The following is a 13674-nucleotide window of genomic DNA, read 5'->3' on the forward strand; positions in this document are numbered from 1 at the left end:
CAGTTCTGTTCAGGAACAAGGAGGCTGCTGGACCTCTGCTTTTTGTCATGGAAGATGCAAGGATGTGGCACATCGCTGGCAGTTCAACCAGTCAAAGCCAACCTAACACAGGGACTTCTGAACAGCATTAAAAAGAAAAAGAATGCAACAAGAAAGTTCTAGGAGCAGCAAGCTGGAAACCGGAAGGCCCAGGTTGAACCCCACAGCAGCTCCTTTTGGCCTTCAGAAGCTTCTTAACCCTCCATTGTCCCACTGTCGGGCTTATGGCAAGCCCCATAAATCTTTTGCTGCTTGGTGCATGGGCACAAGGGACAGAGGCAGGGAGAGAACCCTCCAAGAACCACCTATAACTTGTCTGCAGTTGATTTTTTTTCCCCCCCTCCCCCCCCCCCCCCCCCCCCCACTCCAGTAAGTCATAAGAACCTTTATCTGGTGTTTCCTTTAGGGCTAGGGAAGTGCCACCTACTTCACAAAAAACATTGCCAATCCTGCCCTGGCTTTTTCTGCTGGCCCTTCCAGTGAACACACATCAGGGCGTAGCCAGACAACAGATTTTGGGTGGGCCTAGACAAGAAGTGGGTGGGCACCAAGTGTTCTCCCCTCACCACCACCACCACCAAAAAAATATCTCAGCTGGCGGGAAAACGCTTCTTTCCACCTTAGCACTCTGCAGCAGGCATGTGCTGAAAACTGAGAATGCGCAGGTGCCGGTACCATGAAGAGTAGCATTTTTGTTACCGTCAGGGGAAAGACTTCAGCTGGTGGAGCTTGGGAATCCCCACCAGCTACTGCTAAAAGTGTGTTACTGTTGGGTGGGCTTGAGCCCTAAGTGGGCCCACCCAGGCCCACCTGTGGCTATGCCACTGACACACTACTACTTATCATTTCTATAGCGCTACAAGGCATACGCAGCGCTGTACACCATACACAAAAGACAGTCCCTGCTCAAAGAGCTCACAATCTAAAAATGGAATGTTGCTAGTGGAATAGCAAAATTCCATGTAGAATCTCAAATAGTAGCAACATTCCTTGTAGAATCTCAAGTAATAGGAACATTCCAGAATCTCAAATAGTAACAACATTCTATGCTCCATTGCACTAACCACTAGGCTACTTCTCCACTACCAACATTCCATGTAGAAGCCTGCCCTTGCAGATCAGCAATGCGGCTGGAGTCTGACGTCCTGGTCAGACTCACAGAAACAGAAGCTTGCGCGGCCACGTTGCTGATCTGCAAGGGCAGGCTTCTATAGCGCTACAAGGCATGCGCAGCGCTGTACACCATACATGAAAAGACAGTCCCTGCTCAAAGAGCTATGTAATAAAAGTGAGCAAAGTATAAGACAATCAAGCCATTGTGGCATCACTGACGAGGTTGGCTCTTATTGGTGGACAGAGGCATTATGACATCACAATATCAGCTCTGGTTACCAGAGACTACTACTACTTCTATTTATCATGTCTATAGCACTACAAGGCATACGCAGCGCTGTACACCATACACAAAAAGACAGTCCCTGCTCAAAGAGCTCACAATCTAAAAATGGAATGTTGCTAGTGGAATAACAACATTCCATGTAGAATCTCCAATAGTAGCAACATTCCATGTAGAATCTCAAGTAATAGCAACATTCCAGAATCTCAAATAGTAACAACATCCCATGTTCCACTGCACTAACCACTAGGCTACTCCTCCACTAGCAACATTCCATGTAGAAGCCTGCCCTTGCAGATCAGCAACGCGGCTGCGCAGGCTTCTGTTTCTGTGAGTCTGACATCCTGCACATTACTACTACTACTACTTATCACTTCTATAGCGCTACAAGGCATACACAGCGTTATACACCATACACAAAAAGACAGTCCCTGCTCAAAGAGCTTACAATCTAGATAAGACAGGTAAACAGACACATATGCGCCAATTAGCGTGTTAATGCAAACTGCCACGTTGCGCGGGGGTTCTGTGTTTGGTGGAAAACTTTGAGCTCTGGCAGTACAAGAGAGCATTTCGATAATATAGTAATTCATTTCATTTCCTACATCCAGCAAAGTATACACAAAGAGCTCTGCTGATGATGTTAAAGGAGTGATTACAAGACAAGATCTCTATATTTGGAGATCTTACTGCAGAAGTCGGAGATTACCAGCTGCTGGCAAGGATAGATCTGGCTGCAGGGCACAGAATGTGGCACGTAAGAAGGTTAAGGAGGTAAAGTACAAATGCTTATGAAAAGCTCCAGATTAAGAGTTCCCGTAGCCAAGCCAGAGTTGAGTGTTTCTAACAAACATTTACACCTTACGTATACCAGCAATGTCAGGGCACATTAATACACGTTAACAAACTCTGCTCTGTATATAGAGCACAATTACAGATTGTACTGCAACAACAGTTCTGCCATTGACACAGAGAATACATTTATGTTTTGGGTGGAAATGTATTTATGTGGAGGGGGATTTGCAAAATATTCCGCCAGTGTCGTTATGCTCATATTAGCCCTCTCCTCAAGTCACTTCACTGGCTTCCTATCCGTTTCCGCACACAGTTCAAACTCCTCTTATTGACCTATAAGTGCATTCACTCTGCAGCTCCTCAGTACCTCTCCACTCTCATCTATCCCTACATTCCTCCCCAGGAACTCCGTTTACTGGGTAAATCTCTCTTATCTGCACCCTTCTCCTCCACTGCTAACTCCAGACTCCGTTCCTTTTATCTTGCTGCACCATATGCCTGGAATAGACTTCCTGAGCCGGTACATCAAGCTCCATCTCTGGCCATCTTCAAATCTAAGCTAAAAGCCCACCTTTTTGATGCTGCTTTTAAATCCTAACCCTTATTCACTTTGTTCAGAACCCTTATTTTATCATCCTCACTTTAATATTCCCTTATCTCTTGTTTGTCCTGTTTGTCTGTCCTAATTAGATTGTAAGCTCTGTGGAGCAGGGACTGTCTCTTCATGTTCAAGTGTACAACACTGCGTACGTCTAGTAGCGCTTTAGAAATGATAAGTAGTAGTAGTTAACCACCTGGGTAGTTTGTGTTTGTTAAGTTCCAAACTTGTAACGTGATCTGAACTGACCTAATGCCCTCACTTCCATAGCGTTTGTTTAAATGAAGATATGGTAATGAATTAAACATGAAAATAACACTTAAAAACTTGCTCTTTGTTACACGTATGTACTTTTTTCTCCATAATCGCCACAATTTGCCACACATTTTGGCCAAAGATGGACACGTTTTCGAAAGCCATCGCAAAAGAACTGCTCATCTTCTTATTCCTTCAACCAGTTGCTCACAGTCCTTTCCGCCTCTTTGTTCGAGTCGAACAGATCAGTGGTGTTGCTACGGGTGGGCCTGGGTGGGCACAGGCCCACCCATTCTCGACTCAGGTCCACCCAGCGGCAGCATCCCACATCAACATCTCTCCTCCTCTACAGCATCCCAGCATCTGCCTGCCCATTGCTGAACCCTGACCCTCCCTGGTGTACCTTACAGGTGTCCCCCAGCACCCGCAGTGATTCATTATTGCAGCCTGTGCTGGCCCCGCAGGCTTCCATCGGCCGGGTCCCGCCTTCGCTTTCATCATTTCCTGTCTGTTGGGACCTGGCCGATGGAAGCCTGTGGAGCCGGTGAAGGCAGCAATAATTGAATCACTGCAGGCACCGAGGACACCTGTAAGGCAGAGGCATATCTGGACCGGCGGGAGGGGGGGCCAGAGCTAGAGTGAGGGGGCAGATTTTAGCCCCCCCGGCACCACCGCCGACCCCCCCTGCCGATGACCCTCTCCATCCCCCTCCCGCCACCAACCCTCCCCCACTGCCGTCGCCTACCTTTGCTGGCGGGGGACCCCAACCCCCGCCAGCCAAGGTCCTTCCGTTGCAAAGCTGGCGGGGGACCCCAACCCCCACCAGCCGAGGTCCTTCCGTTGCAAAGCTGGTGGGGGACCCCAACCCCCGCCAACCAAGGTCCTCTCTTCCGTTGCAGCAAAGTTTCCTTCAGTTTCAAATTCTGAGTCTGACATCCTGCACGTTGTACGTGCAGGACGTCAGACTCAGAACAGGAAGCTTTGCTGCAACGGAAGAGAGGACCTCGGCTGGCAGGGGTTGGGGTCTCCCGCCAGCAAAGATAGGCGACGGCGGGTTGGCGGAGGGAGGGGAGGTGGTCGTCTGCAGGGGGGTCCAGGGCCAAATCTACGGGGGCCCAGGCCCCCATGGCCCTAATGCAGATACGCCCCTGCTGTAAGGTACACCAGAGAGGGACGGGGTTCAGTAACGGGCGGGCAGATGCTGGGACTCCGCAGAGGAGGAGAGATGTTGATGTGGAGTAGGTGAAAAAATCTATATATTTTTTAATATCTCCAGGGAAGGGGGTGGGGATGTGGAGTGCCATGCCATGGAAAGACCCATCTAAGTTAGCTCTGGACCCAACCAAAATACTGGGTCTGGCTATGCCACTGGAACAGATGTCCCAGAAGGTATTCTTCAATTTTGGAAAAAGATGGAAATTGCACAGTGTTATGTCTGGGTTGTCTGGCATAAGGGGTAGGAGTGTAAGAATCACAAATAATGCAGATCTTATTCGTAAAGAAAGACATGACCCTTATTGGTACAAAGGAGGAAACAGACCTCCGAGACCACACACACATATAAATAATAATTGCTTTTCTCTATTGTGGTTCCAATCTCAACCATCGGTGCAGTAACATTCCATATGATATTTTTCAAAGTAATGCAAAGTAACAAAAAATGGTATTTATCATTCAAAACTATTTCTCAATATTGCGGAAAAGAACCGGCACCTAACACCTGACAAGACCCGTTACGCCATCTGTTCTGGCTTCATCAGGGGTCTCGTATCATGCAGGCCTGACCAACAAAAGTTCTGTGAATTTTCACACACTCTGACCCCCCCCCCCCCCATATCCAAGCAACCTTCAAGAGCAACTTCTATCACTTGTGAGAACTATGCTGCCTCTCTCCTTACATTGACTGGAGGAATGGCCTAATGGTTAACGCAGTGCACTGTGATCCAAGCTCCATCTTCAAATCTAAGCTAAAAGCCCACCTTTTTGATGCTGCTTTTAACTCCTAACCCTTATTCACTTTGTTCAGATCCCTTATTTTATCATCCTCACTTTAATGTTCCCTTATCTCTTATTTGTCCTGTTTGTCTGTCCTAATTAGATTGTAAGCTCTGTGGAGCAGGGACTGTCTCTTCATGTTCAAGTGCACAGCGCTGCGTACGTCTAGTAGCGCTATAGAAATGCTAAGTAGTAGTAGTCTCTGGGATTCCGGAATCTTGGTACACTTTGGGATTCTGGAATCTTGCTACTCTTTGAGATTCCGGAATCTTGCTACCCTTTGTCCTTATCTCTTGTTTGTTCTGTTTGTCTGTCCTGATTAGATTGTAAGCTCTGTTGAGCAGGGACTGTCTCTTCATGTTCAAGTGTACAGCGCAGCGTACGTCTAGTAGCGCTTTAGAAATGATAAGTAGTAGTAGTAGTAGTATTTGTGACCTGTATTAACCACTGTTGGAAACAGGATGCTGGGCTTGATGGACCTTTGGTTTGTCCCAGTGTGGCAATACTTATGTACTTATGACTCCTGAAGCAGACCCTAAACCCGAAACACAGCTCGTGTTGAGTCAAGCCTTCATTAAAGTAATAAAGCTTTTGTGAGAGCACTTGTGATCTGTTGTTCTCTGTCAACCCCACATTTGCTTGCTTTCATCCATGCTAAGGGCGTAGTTCCTCATTCGTCTGTGATTAGTGACCTCAGAGCAGGGGCGTAGCCAGACACCCGATTTTGGGTGTGCCTGGTCCCAAGATGGATGGACAGAAGAACTCCGCCCAGTCCCTCAAGTGATTTGGTCTCTCCCTCTCTCGCCTGCATGCCATATGGTCTCTCAAACATCCTCCCTCCCTTGCATGCAGCAACTAATACACACTGCTCATGTTGGCCCCACAGCCTTCCCTCTGATGCAACTTCCTGTTACCGCATAGGTGGGAATACATCAGAGGGAAGGCTATGGGGCCGGTGCGAACAGTATGTATCAGTCGCTGCTTGCTGCAGGCGAAGATCTGCTATTTACAAGGTATGCAGGAGAGACAGTTGTTGGGAGTTTTTGGCTGGTGGGGCTTGAGGATCCCTGCCAGCCACATCATAGGTGAGCTCAGTGGTGTAGCTACGTGGGGCCAGGGGGCCAGGGCCCCCATAGATTTGGCCCTCCCCCCCTCCCCACCGCCTTGCCCCCTCACAAAGAAATACCTTTGCTGGTGGGGGTCCCCAACCCCCGCCAGCTGAAGCCTTCTTCAGCGCAGTCTCCGGCACAGCTGCGTTCGCTGCCTGCCCCCTGCTGTTCTTTCTTCTTGCTCCTCCTGTGCACGCTGATGCTGAGCGAGAAGAAAGAAGAGCAGGGGGCAGGCAGCGAACGGGGCTGCGCCAGAGACCGCTGAGCATCAGCGTGCACAAGAGGAGCAAGAAGAAAGAACAGCAGGGGGCAGGCCGCGAACGCGGCTGCGCCGGAGACCGCGTTGAAGAAGGCTTCGGCTGGCTGGGATTGCGGACCCCTGCCAGCCAAACCAGGGGCCAGGATGAAATTTAAGGGGGGCCAGGCCCCCGTAGCTACGCCTCTGATGTAAGTCGAGTTTTTCTGGTTAGCACCATTTTCACTTTGGTATCATTTGCACTTTGCATACTACTACTACTACTACTACTACTTAACATTTCTAGAGCGCTACTAGGGTTACGCAGCGCTGTACAATTTTAACAAAGAGAGACAGTCCCTGCTCAAAGAGCTTACAATTTAATAGACAAGTGAACGGTCGGTCCGATAGGGGCAGTCAAATTGGGGCAGTCTGGATTCACTGAACGGTAAGGGTTAGGTGCCGAACGCAGAATTGAAGAGGTGGGCTTTAAGCAAAGACTTGAAGACGGGCAGGGAGGGGGCTTGGCGTAAGGGTTCAGGAAGGTTGTTCCAAGCATAGGGTGAGAGGCAGAATGAGCGGAGCCTGGAGTTGGCGGTGGTGGAGAAGGGTACTGAGAGGAGGGATTTATCCTGTGAACGGAGGTTATGGGCGGGAACGTAAGGGGAGATGAGGGTAGAAAGATAGTGAGGGGCAGCAGACTGAGTGCATTTGTAGGTAAGAAGGAGAAGCTTGAATTGAATGCGGTATCTGATCGGAAGCCAGTGAAGTGACCTGAGAAGAGGGGTGATATGAGTATATCGGTTCTGGCGGAATATGAGACGTGCAGCAGAGTTCTGAACAGACTGAAGGGGGGATAGATGGCTAAGTGGGAGGCCGGTGAGGAGTAAGTTGCAGTAGTCCAGGCGAGAGGTAATGATGCGAATTTTGCTGATGTTAAAGAGGAAGAAGCGACAGGTCTTGGCTATCTGCTGGATATGCGCAGAGAAGGAGAGAGAGGAGTCTAAATCAACCTAACAGGATCAATGCCTAGTTAGGCTTCTTAATACAGGACGATTCTTTGGTTGTTTTGTTCTAGTAAGCGACAGAGTGAGTACGAAAAGGCTGCCACCACAGGCAGCAACTTGCACACTGGAACAGCACTGACGCATCATTGTTGTGACAAGAGTCAAGGAGCTCCGATGGCACACATTGAACAGAGAGGGTGGAGTTTTAATTTTGTTTAGCATTTCTTTTGTCTATTGTCATTTTAATGTTACTGTAAGCCACATTAAACTGAAACAAGTTTTTGGATAACGTGGATAGAAGAATGAATAAATGAAATGAAAAATGTTGACTCCCCCCCACCCCCACCCCACTGAACAGTAACCATCTCACGGTAGGATGCTGCTGGCCTCAGAATCTGGTAAAATCAGGATAATTATGAGGAATTTCCCTTTCACAAAGATTCTAGCAGAAGTAGTGACGGGATAGTCTTGCGAGAGCCACATGAAACAAAGGTTAGCAGCTAGCATGGTCTTAGATGAATACACTTCTGATAGAGGCTATTTGGGAGGTGGGGAAGGGGCAGTGGTGTGCTGGAGCAGGCTCTCACAGGCTCGCAAGAGCCGGTTGTTAAGTTTTTAAGAATTTTGGGAGCCGGTTGTTAAATTAGGGCCCTCCATGGCTACTTCAACAACTGGCTCCCAAAATGTGGGCTTGGGGCCCCATCTGAATTATCTTTTACTTTGCTGGTGGGGACGCTGAGCCCTGCCAACCAAGTAAATAGACTGCTGCTGCTCCCTGCTTCTTGTTTCCAGCTCTGGGCAGCAGGCTGGGAGTTCTCCAGCACGTGAGAGAAGTTCCAGCATGCTGCTCAGAGCAAGACGTTGGGAGTGGTGGCAGTCCATTTATTGGCTGCCTGCAAAGGTATGCCTAGTGTGCCCACACAAAGGGAGGGAGGAGAGAGAGGCAAGTGTTGCTCCCCCACCTCACCCCCCCCCCCCCCCCGGCCACCCCTGGCCCTTCCAACTGCAGAGCTGGCTACGTCCGGAGAAAGAGCCAGTTGATAAAAATTTACCAGCACACCCCTGGGAAGGGGTGTCACATCTGTCCCATCTATGTCCTATCCAGCACTATTAGATTGTAAGCTCTTTGAGCAGGGACTGTCTTTCGTCTATGTTTGTGCAGCGCTGCGTATGCCTTGTAGCGCTATAGGAATGCTAAATAGTAGTAGTAGTAGTAGTAATCTTATTCTCTCAGTGCAACTGGATTTCAGCCAACAGTGGTTGAAAATACAAATTCCTTCTGAATTACCCAATCATAAAACCATACACTGTTGTCCAGGACGTTCTCAGGCCCAGATGCATCAACCATACGTAAAAAAATCTAAAACGTAAAAGTGCTTACCGAATTTGAAAAAACGAAGAATGCACCAAAAAAACAAGTCGCACATGTTCGGTGCAGTATTGTAACGTACAATGCATTACAGATTCGTTAAACTGTTGTAATCCCCGTCGGTAATCGGCCCCTAAAGCATGCGCAGAGCAGCCAAGCGTTATGCTGGCTGCTGTGCGCATGCCACAAACGTCAAAACAACAACCACCAAAAAAAAACCCACAAACACGTGGCTCCCCGCTTCCCCCTGCTTAAAATTTAAAATCAAACCAAAAATAAAAAAAGGATCGGGAGGGGGCAAAGGCTCTCGTCAGGAGCGTCCTGTATGGATGGCCTTGCCCCCCCCCCCGAGGTCGTCGCTGCTCCCCGCTTCCCCCTGTATTAAATAAAAAATCAAAACAAAAATCAAAAGTTTAGCAGCCCCGGCCCCCCTGCCTTCCTGTCGCTCTCTTTCTCCTTCTCCCACAGCTCCGCCTCCCGCCATCCTCCACCCCAGTGCCCTGCCCCCTGAGGTTGTCACTGCCGCTCCCCCCTCCACCGGAACCCCCACTCCCCCTTACCGGGCCCGCGCAGCGCCTCTCACCTCTGTGTGAAAGTGCCAGATTATCCTTCTTCTTTTTTTTTTTTTTACTGCAGTGTCGTAACGTAGGGATTGAGGGTTCCTCCACCTTCTATTCGCCTGCTATTCCAAGACACTCCAGAATGGGAGGAGTCAAGACTAAGCCCTGTGACTGAGGATGTGGAATATTGCCAGACAAGACCAAGGCCCAGGGCTGGTGTGTAAACAAGGCAATTGCCCTGGGCTGCTATGTCACCGGGGGGGGGGGGGGGGGGGGGGGGCAAACCTGCCTAAAGCTGAGAGACAATGTGCAAGCAAGCTTTGGGGCCTCCCTCCCTAGCGTCTGCCCTGGGCCCCATCATGTCTAGCACCAGCCCTCTCAAGGCCAATGTTAAGTGGGTACAACCAGGTTAATTGCTCTGGGCTTGCCTAATGCTGAAGGCGGCTCCAATTTATGCTCCGGGCCCCAGAATATCTAACAGAGGCCCTGACCAGGCCTAGTCCAAACCACTCCTCCCCTGCAAGAACATTTTCAGTTCCTTTCCCGGCTACAGTTGCAAGCTGAGGAATCAGACCCTGGCAAGGGCGTGCACACCTGGAAGCCTCTCCAAAACCCAGTGTGTGCTCTCACAGAACTACTACCTTTTATGGAACAAAGAAAAGCAGAGAAACGCTGGAAGTCTTTTTATTGTTTATTAGAGAATAGTGAAAAAAAGTGCAAACAAAAGCTGAACAGAACCACCACAACAGAGCTTTTGGAAAGTGGCAAAATGCAGTCCGCTTGCAAAATCTCCAAACCTGAAAACTCTTATTTTCTTTATTAAGTAGAACACCAGCTTCCTCTCAGTCTGGTCTTCAATGAGCTTTCAAACATTGCCATACAAAGAGTTTCCAAAGTGCACAGCCATGCTGGCTTCTGCCTCTGACCCTGCTTCCAGGAACTCTGCCTTCTCCTCAGGCACGGGGGACAGTCACATTCCGATTACTGTACATTTGTAGAGTTTAAATTTGATTTTGTTATCCTAGGCCATCTCACCTGGATGGCTACTAGTAAATATTGGTTATCTCCTTTCACTTGAACCACATTGGCGAAAACAAAAAGCAGGGCTTTTGCTCATTTCACTTCCTTTCATTGGGATTGACCATCAAAGTTCTTGCATAGAATTTCTAACAATGTATGTCGTTTGATTGCATAATTGTTACTGTTGCAATTCCACCTCCCGTGAGGTTACAGCCTGAGTACAGAGTAGTTCACGTGTAAATGTTTCTACAGGAAATTCACAAGAATACAGCATGCAAATAATTGTTTTCAAATATAATCATTTACTGACTTTAAAACCAGCTCAAAATCATCCAATATATATATATATATTTTAAAAGACTGGATTCACTAAAGGCTTATTTTACAAAGCCGCATAATTGATTCCGCCACGGCAACTGCGACGAAGCCCATTCAATTCCTACGGGCTTTGCCGCATTTGCTGTGCTGGAATTGCTAGTGTGACTTTGTACAAGAAGCCCTAAATGGTCTGTCAGTAACTTGGAGGCGTTGGTTTTGGGTTTAACTCCTCCAGCTCCAGGGTAGCAAGAAAGTATTTTTAAAAATTCTTTGGTTATTTGTTTTCAACTAATCCTCAACTGTGCTGGAGACAGTGGCATTCCTAGGGTGGCTGACACCCGGGGTGCATCGCCGATGCATTCCCCCCCCCCCCCCCGGGTGCAGCGCGCCCCCCCCCCCCCCCCCGGCGCGAAATGGCTGTGGGGGTGCCACGCGCCTGTCGGCTTCGCTCGTTCCATGCTCCCTCTACCCCGGAACAGGAAGTAACCTGTTCCGGGGCAGAGGGAGCACGGAACGAGTGGACCCGACAGGCGTGCGGCACCCCCCAGCGGCGTGCACCCGGGGTGGACCGCCTCCACCGCCCCCCCTTTGGTATGCCACTGGCTGGAGAAGCAGTGCATAAGTTTTTTTTTAATAAATAAAAAAATAATATATCCAAGCTCATGGCATTCAATATTCAAATTCTACCAACTGAGGTTTTCAATTTATTACCAGAGTACAAACTCAGAAATTGCTTACATAAAGCACTCCTTACACCATAAGTATCTTCAACTTATTTATTGCATTACATATACCTATTTCTTGCCCTAATCCTCAGAACTCACAATCACATGTCGCATTCACACATAGCGCTCAATTCTCTCACTGTCATAATCACCTTATCGCGTTTTATCATTTGATAAAAGAACCTACATTTACATTGTATATAGAACATAAGATCCAAGACGTGTTTCAATCATTACTTCATAATGTCTTCATAGTCATATTAAAATGTTCTAGCTGTTCAGTTCAATGCATCAAGTTCAAACACACTCTTTAAGCACAAAATTGTCCAGGTCATTCAAGTTGTAATTCAATATTCAAATACATCAGCTGCTCTCCTGTCCCCAGAGGGCTCACAATGAATTTGTAACTGAGGCAATGGAGAGCGAAGTGAACTTCCCCAAACTCACAAACCCCTGGATTCTGTATATCGCACCAAAAGTTATGCGCCAAATTTTGCAGATGTACAAGATGTGCATGCAACTGAATTGATTAACAAGAACTTAGCGAGCGATAATTGGGCACTAACAACTAATCATCGCAGGTAATTGGCTTTGATTGGCTGTTGCATGCACATCTTGCTGCGTGTTATTCTATAAAGATCCGATAGCAATCCAAGCAAGGGTTAACTAGGAGCCAAAAATGATATAGCTAAATAGAGGAAAAGATCTCAGAAACTCAAATTCTCTTAACCACAACCTGCTGAACTATGTCTGCCTTTTTTGAGGGTGAGCTATTCGTCACTGATCAAGAAAAGCCACCGCTTTAAGAATTTTTGTAAATTTTTATATTTTTTATAATTTTACATATTTCGGACTGTAATGTACTTAACTGGCACTGAGACGACTTCCAGCTGTTAGACAAACCATGGTTCCTGAATGTCATATATTCCTCATCTCAGTGCCAGTTAAGCACATTACAGTCCTAAATATGTAGAATTATATAAAATATACAAATTTACAAAAATTCTTAAATGGAGGTTTTTCTTGATCAGTGACGTATATAGCTCACCCACAAAAAAGGCATAGTTCAGGATTTTGCGGTTAAGAGAACTTGAGTTTCTGAGATCTTGGGATAGTGCTGGGCAGATTTATACAGTCTGTGCCAGGGCTGGTGGTTGGGAGGTGGGGATAGTGCTGGGCAGACTTATACGGTCTGTGCCAGAGCCGGTGGTGGGAGGCGGGACTGGTGGTTGGGAGGCGGGGATAGTGCTGGGCAGACTTATACGGTCTGTGCCGGGGCTGGTGGTTGGGAGGCGGGGATAGTTCTGGGCAGACTTATATGGTCTGTGCCGGGGCTGGTGGTTGGGAGGCGGGGATAGTGCTGGGCAGACTTATACGGTCTGTGCCAGAGCCGGTGGTGGGAGGCGGGACTGGTGGTTGGGAGGCGGGGATAGTGCTGGGCAGACTTATACGGTCTGTGCCGGGGCTGGTGGTTGGGAGGCGGGGATAGTTCTGGGCAGACTTATATGTCTGTGCCGGGGCTGGTGGTTGGGAGGCGGGGATAGTGCTGGGCAGACTTATACGGTCTGTGCCGGGGCTGGTGGTTGGGAGGCGGGGATAGGTTGGGAGGCGGGGATAGTGCTGAGCAGACTTATATGGTCTGTGCCCTGAAGAAGACAGGTACAAATCAAAGTAGGGTATACACAAAAAGTAGCACATAATGACGGACAGACGTAGAGGGAGATATTGTCACACTGCAGAAGAATGGATGCATTTGGAGACACTTTTTACTGGAAACATAGTGAACAGGGTTGCTTAAGTTACAGCGTTGAAGGGTGGGAAGGGTAGGGGGGAGGGTAAGAGGGGGGGAGGGGGAGGGGGAGGGAGGGGGGGGAAAGAAAAAGGCTTGGTGGAAATGGTTTGACTTTTGACTTGTTGGAAAGTTGTGGGAGTCCTGGGCTCCAGATTATTGTTATATTGCTTGATGTTCAATAAAAATTTATAAATAAAAAAAAAAAAAAGTAGCACATAAGAGTATATCTTGTTGGGCAGACTGGATGGACCGTGCAGATCTTTTTCTGCCGTCATCTACTATGTTACTATGTTTCCTCCATTTAGCTATATCATAATTGGCTCCTACTTAATCCTTGCTTGGATTGTTATTGTATGTTCAGCATTATTATTGCGAGTAGTAAGCCATTTTTTTGTTGAAATTCTATAAAGATCCACATGCAACTTCTATCAGGCGCGTGGTCAGGGGTGTGTCAGAGGTGT

This window comes from Microcaecilia unicolor, unplaced genomic scaffold (genome assembly GCF_901765095.1).
Source record: "Microcaecilia unicolor unplaced genomic scaffold, aMicUni1.1, whole genome shotgun sequence".
NCBI lineage: Eukaryota > Metazoa > Chordata > Amphibia > Gymnophiona > Siphonopidae > Microcaecilia > Microcaecilia unicolor.